This window comes from Paramormyrops kingsleyae, chromosome 5, assembly GCF_048594095.1.
Source record: "Paramormyrops kingsleyae isolate MSU_618 chromosome 5, PKINGS_0.4, whole genome shotgun sequence".
Classification (NCBI taxonomy): domain Eukaryota; kingdom Metazoa; phylum Chordata; class Actinopteri; order Osteoglossiformes; family Mormyridae; genus Paramormyrops; species Paramormyrops kingsleyae.
Genome location: NC_132801.1, coordinates 2,003,616 through 2,012,936, shown reverse-complemented (window position 1 = coordinate 2,012,936; position 9,321 = coordinate 2,003,616).

Genomic DNA, 9,321 nt, shown 5'->3' with positions numbered 1-9,321 from the left:
ACGGACTCCCAATTCAAGTACGACTTGGGCGAATATTCTGGACATGAAATTGGTGCCTTGGTCCGATTGGACGATTTTGGGAAGCCCGAATGTAGTGAAGAACTTAATTAGGTTCTTCACGATCACAGGGGTCCGAAGACTACATATGGGAATGGCTTCCGGGTAACGAGTTGCAGCACACATCAAAGTGAACAGGTAACAATTACCTGAGCGAGTTTTCGGCAACGGGCCGACACAATCTATTATGACAAGATCGAAGGGCTCACCAACTGCAGGAATGGGGTGTAACGGGGCAGGCGTAATCATCTGGTTAGGCTTACCCACAGACTGGCAGACATGACAAGTTTTACAGTGGTTTTTCACATCCGAATTAACTCCCGGCCAATAAAAATACCGTAACACACGGGACAATGTCTTCCGAATACCGAGGTGACCTGAACACAGATGATCATGAGCCAAGGACAACACGTAATCACGGTACAATCGCGGGACTACCACCTGGAACACCGTAGCCCACTCAAAAGGTGAGTCTGGTGGGGACCACTGTCGCATAAGGACCCGATCGCGAAAGAAGTATGCTGTGGGGTGCTCCTTTACATCTGGCTTGTCCATGGCAGAGACAAGACAGGGTTCCAAGGAAGGGTCCTCTTTCTGTGCCGAGATCAGCGCATCCTTAGTGGAGGGAACTTCAGGGGAGGTAACAGAGTGATCAGTATCAGTAACCGGGGTCACAGACTCAATCTTCGAGGGTTTATCAAGCACCGGCACGGACATGAACGTGTCCTCGAGGTCTATGTCGGCAAGCTGGCGCCGCTGTGCACGAGTAAGCACACAAGCAGGAAACACCGTCGGGTGTTCCACCGCTACATCATTTTCACATAGCACAGGGTCCGGAACGACTTCGGGTAGAGGAACGATTCTCTTCCCCGCTATGTCATTCCCAAGAATAAACGTAATGCCTGGGACAGGTAACTGGGGCTGGACAGCAACCCGCACGTATCCCGAGAAATCGGGAGTACACAAATAAACGGTGTACAGGGGAACTCCAGCCACACACAAATCAATTCCCTGCACCAACACATCCATACCACAGTACGTTTCGTCACATAGGGGAATAACTCCTTCCACCATGAAGGACTGAGCGGCTCCCGTATCCCGCAGGATAGTCACAGGGTGCCGAGCATCAGTCACACTGAGCGAAACCGAACCAGTAAATACAAATGGTTCAAAAGCGTCAATACGAGAGGACGAGGGCGAAGAACTGTCGGGGCAGGCAGCAACATTCACTTTTCTAGCTGCTGTGCGAGCTTCCTTGCGCTTTAACGCAGGGCAAACAGATATAATATGGCCCACTTCGTGGCAATAGAAACACTCGCGTTTCTCCACGGGTGGTGGAGACGATGCTGACGAGGGGGAGGATACGACTGGACAAGTTTTACGAGGCAAAGGAATCGGAGCAAACACAGTTTTGTGGGTCAAAACGAACTCGTCAGCGAGGGTGGCAGCATCAGTTAGCGAAGTGACCTTTTGCTCATTCAGGTACACTACCACTCGATCAGGAACACAGTTCTTAAATTCCTCTAACAAGACCAGTTCCTTAAGCTGGTCGTAATTAAACACACCACTAGCGCCGCACCACTTATCAAATAAGACGGCTTTCTCGCGTGCGAACTCCACGTATGTTTGGCTGGCGGATTTGGGAAGCTTTCGAAAGTTCTGCCGATAAGCTTCCGGCACTAACTCATAAGCTCGAAGCACAGTAGCCTTCACAATGTCGTAATCAAGGCTCTGCTCTAACGCAAGAGCCGAACAAACCTCCTGTGCCTTACCCACAAGCTTACATTGCAGTAACAGTGACCAAAGGTGTTTGGGCCAGTTCAATGTCATAGCAATGCGCTCGAAAATGGAAAAGTAGGCGTCTACCTCATTTTCCCGAAACACAGGAACAAGACCGATGTGTCGGCTCACATCAAAGTTCGATCTACCAATTTCCGGGGAGACAGGCGAGCTCAAGGGAGACCGGGGACTGGGTCTAGGAGCGTCTTGGGCGTCAGCCTGGTCTCAGGTGGAGCGAGCTGCGGGTGGAGGCGTACCTGGTGTGGGTGCTTTACGCGGAAGAGGCATCGGTTTTTGGTCGCCCATGCTCATCCGACGTAACTCCAGCTCCTTCTCAGCCTCCATCTCCATAGCCCGGACACGGAGTAGCTGAGCCTGGTACTCCTGCCTCTTAATCTCAAGCTCTAACTCCCGTAACTTAATTGTCAGCAGTAGGTCCTCCCTGGTTGAGCGAGGATCTCCAAGATCCATGCGGTGTCCACTCCCTGGATCGTCGCTGCTGGCCTCCGCTACAGCAGACATCCGAACCGGGGTGGCAGCAACACTAGGGGATCCACCCGACTCAGGCAATATACCTTGCTGAACCAATTCATCGAGCAAAATTTTCTTAACGACCCGCTTGGAAGCCTCAGCGGGAACCAAAATGTTAAAGAAGTCTGCTATCTGTAGCAGATCATCCTTGCGGCACACATCAAATTGTTCGAGTGTGGGGTAAAGGGTGAACGCAACGAGGGCCATCACGATTACTGCAATCACCACAACACCCCCCCACACAAAAAAAATCCACCAGACAAGCACGAAAACGAAAGAAGGAAAGGACGAGCCCCCAGTTTTGTTACGATCCAGTAGGGTTGGACCACAACAAAGTGAAAGGGAAGGAGGGATTGGGGAGGACAGGACAACTAGGGCTAGGAGAAGGGAACACGGGACACAAAGGGAGTCTTTTTTTATAGTTTTTTTATAGTTTTTCACAAACACAGTACAAACACTAGGTGTAACGAACGTCAGGAGTGACAAAGGCCAAAGAAACAAACAAAAGCACATCTACCGAGTAACCCAAGCTTAACTACCTAAGCGAACACAAAATAAAGGTGAAACGAAACAACAATGCCTAAATCTATCTCCCTGACCAAACACATAATAATCCCCATGTTAACGAATAAACAAAAAGGCAGACACTCCCTAAACACCTAGTGAAACACCAAACCAAGGCAAAGGTATCAAAAGGGAAAACCGAGAGGCGAAGTCGAAACACAGGCGAAAGTCCAAAACCAATCAAGCAATCAGAAACCAAGGCGAAAGTACAAATAAGGGCGAGGTGAAAATCGGAAGTCAAGGGCAAAACAGTCATACACATTCAATCAATCAAACAAAGCAAAGCGAATGGAGAGCGAGCTAGCAGGCGAGAAGCAAGTAGCGGGCAGACGAATGAACGAAGCGGCGATCTCTTCAGCCGATGAACCGGAAACTGCTCCGAGGGCAAGGGAGGCGGGGTCAGGTCCAGAGGGCGGAGTCGAGGGGGCGACTGACCAATCGGCGAGTGGGCAGGACGTCCGAAGGACCTGCAGGCATCCTCCTAAACTTACGGCACGTAACACTTACGGCACGTACCCGAAACTTACGGCACAAATTCCTTACGGCACGTAACCCGAACTTACGGCACGTAACACAGCATTCCAAGAAAAACACCTGCTACCTACAGTAAAATGTGGTGGTGGTTCCATCATGCTGTGGGGCTGTGTGGCCAGTGCAGGGACTGGGAATCTTGTCAAAGTTGAGGGACGCATGGATTCCACTCAGTATCAGCAGATTCTGGAGACCAATGTCCAGGAATCAGTGACAAAGCTGAAGCTGCGCCGGGGCTGGATCTTTCAACAAGACAACGACCCTAAACACTGCTCAATATCCACTAAGGCATTCATGCAGAGGAACAAGTACAACGTTCTGGAATGGCCATCTCAGTCCCCAGACCTGAATATAATTGAAAATCTGTGGTGTGAGTTAAAGAGAGCTGTCCATGCTCGGAAGCCATCAAACCTGAATGAACTAGAGATGTTTTGTAAAGAGGAATGGTCCAAAATACCTTCAACCAGAATCCAGACTCTCATTGGAACCTACAGGAAGCGTTTAGAGGCTGTAATTTCTGCAAGAGGAGGATCTACTAAATATTGATTTCATGTACATCCTTTCTTGATTGTAGCCATTTGTGTCGATCATTTCTTTTTTCCTCCCCCCCCCCCCTTTCCCTTCCCCGTTCCCTGTTCTCGCTGTTTATGTATTCGGAATCAAACTTAATATACATTTTTGCTGTATTATTTTACAGTTAATTCTTAATTCATGGATGCATCTTATTAAAGCAAAGAAGCTAAGATGAATCCTGACTCTTCTGTATTTAATGGATGGAATTTGGCGGCTGTTAAACTGGTGTTGGTATACACCGTGAGAGCAGCACACTGATGATCATTGTTTTTTTATCAAGCTTTTTCTATTGAGAGTTGACCAATCAACAATATGTTCACACCGACTATCAGAGAGTACAGTATTCTGTATGGGAAAGTCTGACTATGTGGCATTAGACAGCAAATCTTATTGGCTGAATGTGGAGCTGAGCAGGTTAGGCGTCTGAGCCTGAGTCTGGATGCTGTTTACAGACGTCTGTGTCTGGATGCTGTGGTACATTACAGACGTCTGAGCCTGAGTCTGTGTCTGGATGCTGTGGTACATTACAGACGTCTGAGCCTGAGTCTGTGTCTGGATGCTGTGGTACATTACAGACTTCTGAGTCTGTGTCTGGATGCTGTGGTACATTACAGACGTCTGAGTCTGTGTCTGGATGCTGTGGTACATTACAGACGTCTGTGTCTGGATGCTGTGGTACATTACAGACGTCTGAGTCTGTGTCTGGATGCTGTGGTACATTACAGACGCCTGAGTCTGGATGCTGTGGTACATTACAGACGCCTGAGTCTGGATGCTGTGGTACATTACAGACGTCTGAGTCTGTGTCTGGATGCTGTGGTACATTACAGACGTCTGAGTCTGTGTCTGGATGCTGTGGTACATTACAGACGTCTGAGTCTGTGTCTGTGTCTGGATGCTGTGGTACATTACAGGCGTCTGAGCCTGAGTCTGTGTCTGGATGCTGTGGTACATTATAGACGTCTGTGTCTCTGTCTGGATGCTGTGGTACATTACAGACTTCTGTGTCTGTCTGGATTCTGTGGTACATTACAGACGCCTGTGTCTGTGTCTGGATGCTGTGGTACATTACAGACGTCTGTGTCTCTGTCTGGATGCTGTGGTACATTACAGACGTCTGTGTCTCTGTCTGGATTCTGTGGTACATTACAGACGTCTGAGTCTGTGTCTGGATGCTGTGGTACATTACAGGCGTCTGTGTCTGTCTGGATGCTGTGGTACATTACAGACTTCTGTGTATCTGTCTGGATGCTGTGGTACATTACAGACGTCTGTGTCTCTGTCTGGATGCTGTGGTACATTACAGACGTCTGTGTCTCTGTCTGGATGCTGTGGTACATTACAGACGTCTGTGTCTGTGTCTGGATGCTGTGGTACATTACAGACGTCTGTGTCTCTGTCTGGATGCTGTGGTACATTACAGACGCCTGTGTCTCTGTCTGGATGCTGTGGTACATTACAGACGCCTGTGTCTCTGTCTGGATGCTGTGGTACATTACAGACGTCTGTGTCTGGATGCTGTGGTACATTACAGACGTCTGTGTCTCTGTCTGGATGCTGTGGTACATTACAGACGTCTGTGTCTCTGTCTGGATGCTGTGGTACATTACAGACGTCTGTGTCTCTGTCTGGATGCTGTGGTACATTACAGACGCCTGTGTCTCTGTCTGGATGCTGTGGTACATTACAGACGTCTGTGTCTCTGTCTGGATGCTGTGGTACATTACAGACGTCTGTGTCTCTGTCTGGATGCTGTGGTACATTACAGACGTCTGTGTCTCTGTCTGGATGCTGTGGTACATTACAGACGTCTGTGTCTCTGTCTGGATGCTGTGGTACATTACAGACGTCTGTGTCTCTGTCTGGATGCTGTGGTACATTACAGACGCCTGTGTCTGCTGGTGTGCTTCAGTAAAAATACTTTCTTCCACTGCAGCACAATCAGTTCACAGGGCTGTGTGAGGTGTGTGTGGGTGAGCCGTACTTCTGGGCAAACAAACATACAACTAAGCTTCACTTAGAAAACATGAACGCAGAGCCTCCCAGCAGAAATGTGAGGGATGAACAGGCCCTCATATGCAAACGTGATCTTTTCCAGACTGAGGAGAACGTCACATTAATGGCTCAGGTGGGTGTAACTTGGGAAAGTAGACCACATCAGTATTTCTGGGTCTTGTGGCTAACTTTCATATCATAGCTAGTTTAATATACATACTTGCACAGAGCTCTCTTTCCTACAGACCTTTGAAAAGCTGACAGATGAATATGTTACGTTGTTATGGTGATGTGGTCCCATAAATCCTCTTGAATGTGAAGGTAGTGGGTGGGGTCATCAGTCCTGGCTGAGTGAGACACTGCAGGCTTCCATAAGAACCACAAACCTGCTGCTCTCCTCCATAGACAGAGTCCTGTGCAGAGGAGGGCCCAAGGCCGGCCCCAGAGCAAGCTGGCGAATTCTCTTATCCAACTGTAGAATAGAATGGAATACAATATCTTCATTATCAGCGCACAAGTACAACTCACTGCATTGGTGCAAAGAGATTTAGGCTGCAGCTTCAATACTGGATGCTGTTACTGATACTAAGTTAACAAAGTAGAGCACAAACATAGAAATGGCAGCAGCATACAGGACAAAAAAAAATAACCAATAATATCAGAAGGTCAATTTTAAGTCAGCGATATATACTCACCTAAAGGATTATTAGGAACACCTGTTCAATTTCTCATTAATGCAATTATCTAATCACCAATCACATGGCAGTTGCTTCAATGCATTTAGGGGTTTGGTCCTGGTCAAGACAATCTCCTGAACTCCAAACTGAATGTCAGAATGGGAAAGAAAGATGATTTAAGCAATTTTGAGCGTGGCATGGTTTTTGGTGCCAGACGGGCCGGTCTGAGTATTTCACAATCTGCTCAGTTACTGGGATTTTCACGCACAACCATTTCTAGGGTTTCCAAAGAATGGTGTGCAAAGGGAAAAACATCCAGTATGCGGCAGTCCTGTGGGCGAAAATGCCTTGTTGATGCTAGAGGTCAGAGGAGAATGGGCCGACTGATTCAAGCTGATAGAGCAACTTTGACTGAAATAACTACTCGTTACAACCGAGGTATGCAGCAAAGCATTTGTGAAGCCACAACACGCACAACCTTGAGGCGGATGGGCTACAACAGCAGAAGACCCCACCGGGTACCACTCATCTCCACTACAAATAGGAAAAAGAGGCTACAATTTGCACGAGCTCACCAAAATTGGACAGTTGAAGACTGGAAAAATGTTGCCTGGTCTGATGAGTCTCGATTTCTGTTGAGACATTCAAATGGTAGAGTCAGAATTTGGCGTAAACAGAATGAGAACATGGATCCATCATGCCTTGTTACCACTGTGCAGGCTGGTGGTGGTGGTGTAATGGTGTGGGGGATGTTTTCTTGGCACACTTTAGGCCCCTTAGTGCCAATTGGGCATCGTTTAAATGCCACGGCCTACCTGAGCATTGTTTCTGACCATGTCCATCCCTTTATGACCACCATGTACCCATCCTCTGATGGCTACTTCCAGCAGGATAATGCACCATGTCACAAAGCTCAAATCATTTCAAATTGGTTTCTTGGAACATGACAATGAGTTCACTGTACTAAAATGGCCCCCGCAGTCACCAGATCTCAACCCAATAGAGTATCTTTGGAATGTGGTGGAACGGGAGCTTCGTGCCCTGGATGTGCATCCCACAAATCTCCATCAACTGCAAGATGCTATCCTATCAATATGGGCCAACATTTCTAAAGAATGCTTTCAGCACCTTGTTGAATCAATGCCACGTAGAATTAAGGCAGTTCTGATGGCGAAAGGGGGTCAAACATGGTGTTCCTAATAATCCTTTAGGTGAGTGTATACAATGCAAATTGCGTTGAGATGAACAATGTAACCAGCATATAGTGTCCAGCAGTAATGATCAAGAATCAGAGTAAATCAGTGGAAACAGAAAATAAAACGCCAGTGGGGGTGAGTCACTGTAATAGCCCCAGTGCACTGGGGTCTTGGTAGGGAAATGCCTCAATGAACAGACTCAGGGTCCTACAATAACTATGGACTCATCCCTTTTATACCTGAGATAACTTTTAGCGTCATTAGTTTGCAATGCCGACACCCCCCCCCTTTATGCATTGTGCATTGATAAACCCCGAGTACTGAATGATTTGATAACCACTGCCGTAGTACTGCTTAATGCTTATTGAGGCAATCAGCATTTGTTAAACTGGCTCTAGCAAGTAGGGATGGGTTTCATTAACCATGTGTCCAACTCCATCTGTTCCACCACCTGCCTTTCCCACTCACCTGTGATGCAATATCATAATGTGCTTAGTGAAATGCAACATATATATAAAATACATTTTTACAGCAAAAGAATCTCTGATGTTTCAAACAATTCACTATCACTGACTGATTTTGTGATGATGGAAACGTAAAACAAATGTAATAATGTTCATTTTTAAGTATGAATGCAGGACTTTTTCTTTGGCTGTGTTTTCACTATGCTGTGTCAGGGTTGGAGCTCGTCTGGTCCTGTCCCTTGATTTCAGTCCCCTTTCATGTGACCTTGAAGTATAACTTAGCTATTTATAATTTAGTATTCAGAGAAAAGTACAGACGCTCCTCTACTTACGAACTTTCAGACATACGAACAAAGAGGACTGTAAGTCCAAATTGTGCTCAGTGGGCTCCCGTTACCTGTCCGCAACATCATTATTTTTTGTCTGCGCACCAGTTTCGCCTAGTACGACCTGCCGCTACTCCCGCCGCGCAGCAGCGTAGCGTGCGTACTCCCAGAATCCTAGTTCTTTGTACTTTCGTATACTCTTAAAATGATGTTAAATAATGACTTACGAACATTTCAAGTTACGAACGGCCGTTTGGACGTATCTCGTTCGCAAGTAGACGAGCGTCTGTATTGTTTTTGTAAATATGATGTTATGTGATAATGCAGTTTAATCACACAGACGTGTAATTATGGAATATTATTTAGCACTATATAATGTAGAATACTGTATAAGTATTATGATATTATTAAAAAGTATGCCAAATATCCATGATGTAATCATTGCAATGTAAACATTATAATGTAATCAACACAATGTAATCAATTGAGTATGTATTTGCACCTTGTATTAGCCTAAGAGTTTCTGTTAGCTACTTTATATTAGTCCTGAATCTTTGAATATCCACCTTTATTAGTGTATATTTTATCACTATGTTAAAGGACAAATATATTATCAACCCTCTAGTTA